The following is a 3,480-nucleotide window of genomic DNA, read 5'->3' on the forward strand; positions in this document are numbered from 1 at the left end:
TAGATTCTACTGAAACACAGCTCCCCTCCCGCTAAAGTCACCCTCATTTTTATCAAAGACAGCCCAATCATGACTATTTGCTGCATTAAGCCCAGTTTCAATTTGGCTTCACAATTTGCATAAACACAACAAGAATAGTAATTGATTATATAGGTTCTCTTAAATTTGCTTTGCTGGAACCGCATAAGGAATCTCCAGATTGAGCTTTAATTAGCCCCTCAGGGAAATAAGCCAAACCACATAGTTGTCATCAGGCTTTGCCTGCAAAACCTATAGATTTGGGCAAATTCCTCAAGTTCTTGAGGTTCCCCAAAGTGTCTTGAGGTTCTTTCTTTGTCATCTCCCAGGAAAGCAACCTTTGCTCGGTAGCCGGAAAGACTGACATGAACCGTGTGACTAAGCAAGGTACCAGACCATTTTTCTAAGGGGCTTTTGTCGGCTTCAAAGTCAATCTTAATTCCTTAAAGCCTTCTGGTGACATTGAGAGTCTAGGCATATCTCTCTCAATCATGACATTCAGTCAAAGTCTTGGTTAATAAAACCACAATTGGAAAGTGGTTTTATGTGTCCTAGTATAAAGAGAACAGATTATTATTGGATTCATGTAAACAAATATATTGGCATGATAATAATAATAATACTCATTAAGAGTTGCCAAATTCTAGAGGGAGAAAAATATAAATGCTTCAGTATTACTTATGAGGGTGTAATGTGCCAAATTTCTCTAGGGAAAAAAACAACTTTCTTTAATAACAAAAAGATTGAAAAATTAGGAATATTTTTAACAAAGTAATAAGAATAATTATCCTTAGTTCATTCAGTCCCATATAACCAATTTTTGTATATCCTGATTATTCACCAGTATTTCCATGAATCCAGTTATTATTCCTTAGAGTTCTATAAATCTTCATCTAGTTCAAATATGACCTGCTTAGAAATATGTAATTTAGAGTAAGTCAGAGTAAAACAATGACTGCCTATAAATGACAAAACTTAAAATGACATGGTTATAGACCTGATTATAATGCAACTGATAAAGAACTTTGCTTTTCTGTAAAGATATAACATTCCAAGAAAACAATTCAAATTACAAATGAAAGTATATCAGAACTTTGCAAACTCCTAATCTCCAGAACATCAATTTTAATAAAAACATATGTATACAAATAAAACAATATATTAATTTGTATTTTATTTGGCAAAGCTTCCCATGTAATTTCAAGCATATTATATAGGCCTAATTAGTTTGTTTTTTTTTTTAAACCAAACAAAAAACCTCCTCTTTCATAAGGAGAGAAAACAAATCCTTGAGGTATTGCAGGGTCCATTGGAATAACTCAAAGTTATTTCTGGGTTTAAGAAAAAGCCTCTTAAAATTCAAACCTTGGGAAAGTTGTCAAACATAGTTAACCAAAAAGATTATAACATAATAAACCTAGGTAAATCAAACACATTTTATGGCAATAAATCTAAAAGATGTCAACCAAACTTTCACCAGTTTTAATATCAAATATTTTGTCCAGACTACAGGATCCTGCTTAGTTTACAGAAGTATTTAATCTCTTTAGGCCAATAACATATTCTATCCTAGTTATGCCATTGGGAGGCAGAAAATGCACCACACATAATACAGACAAGCACATACCACGTAAAGACCACTCAACTCTAGCTGGTTTGGCTCAACTAGGGGAGTGGGGACTGAAGGGTCCCAGGTTTGATTCCGGTTGAGGGCACATGCCCGGATTGCGGGCTGGACCCCCAGTGGGGGGCCTGCAGGAGACAGCCGATCAATGATTCTCTCTCATCATTGATGTTTCTATCTCTCTCCCTCTCCCTTCCTCTCTGAAATCAATAAGAATATTTTTTAAAAGACTACACACATAAATACCATACACATAATCCAAATTACTAATTTTTGTGGCGAAGGCACAGGATCTTTTTCATTTGCTCTTGACAACGTTCAAGGAGACTGGAAAGGTGAAGGAAAGGTCCTAATTACCCAGCAAGTTGAGACTCTCAAAAGCTTCAGCCCTAGCTGGTTTGGCTCCATGGATAGAGCCTCGGCCTGTGGATCGAGGGGGTTCGATTCCAGTCAAGGTTACGAATCTCGGTTGCAGGCTCCTCCCAGGCCCAGGCCCTGCCTGGGGCACATGCAGGAGGCGACCAATTGATGTGTTTCTCTCACATTGATATTTCTCTCTGTCTTTACCTCTCTCTAAAAATCAATGGAAAAATATCCCCGGATGAGGATTAAAAAAAAAAAAAAAGGTTCAAGGGCCACGAGTGAGTGGTGGGAACAAAGTGTCGGCTCCAATCCGAGGAATTAAACAGCGGGTGAGAGCCTAGGCAGGGAGCTTTGGCTCTCTAGAAATGTTACAGGAAAGAAACGAGGCTAGCGGGGCTTTTACGGCTCACTGGAGAGTCAGAACAAAAAAGAAACCCAGGGGCAGGAGAAGATAAATGCTCCAGAGAGAGGACAGGGAGTTACAGCAGGAGGAGCCTCTGGACATGTTTACCCGGTGTCCTGAGAGTGGCCTTATCAATGATCGAGTGGCCTTATCAATGATCGAGTGGCCTTATCAATGATCGAGTGGCCTTATCAATGATTGGGGCAGTAGATGCCCTGAGGACAGATTTACCCCGCTCAGACATGGGACTCGACTCCACACCAGCCAAGAGAGAAAGTGTGTATTGTTCTGTGGATGTGTTTACCCCATGCCCTGAGGGTGGCCTTACCGATGACCAGGGCAGTAGCCAGATGCCATGGGGATGGATTTACCCCCACTCAGACAGGGTGCTTAGCTCCGCGCCAGACAGCTGAGGGGGAGAAAAGGTCCCTTTGGACATTAGGGTGATCCGGTCTTGACTCACCGGACCCCATCACCCAGGTGTTACCTGGGAATGTGTGGGTGGGTGACTCCACGCCCAGAGGGCAGGTTTACCTTCCATCTCAGCATTGATGGGGCACGTTTTGACTAAGGACTTACTCCTCCGCTGACTGGTAGGTTTCCCCCACACCAACATGAGAGGAGAGAGTGTAATGAAAACAACTCCAGGTCACGGAGAGAAATCAGCTGGGGGAAGGGGCTGGCACCTGACTGAGGGTTTTCTCTTTACAAACAGCTTCCACAAACCCTCTTACCCATTCAGAATAACCATTTTTATAACAGTGCACTTTCTTTTTAAAAAGTTTTTATCTGTATTGTTTAAAGTATTACAGATGTCTGCTTTGTGTTTGTTTTTTCCTCATTGACCCCCTCCTCCCCACCCCCGCCCCTCCCAAGCCTTTGCCACACTATTGTCTGTGTCCATGGGCTATGCATATATGCATATACACTGAGTGGCCAGATTATTATGATCTCTGAATGCATAATTATCTGGCCACTCAATATATATATATATATATATGTATTAGAGGCCTGGTGCATGAATTCGTGCATGGGTGGGGTCGTTCAGAGATCATAATAATCTGGCCACTCA

Source organism: Eptesicus fuscus, chromosome 14 (assembly GCF_027574615.1).
Source record: "Eptesicus fuscus isolate TK198812 chromosome 14, DD_ASM_mEF_20220401, whole genome shotgun sequence".
Classification (NCBI taxonomy): Eukaryota; Metazoa; Chordata; class Mammalia; order Chiroptera; family Vespertilionidae; genus Eptesicus; species Eptesicus fuscus.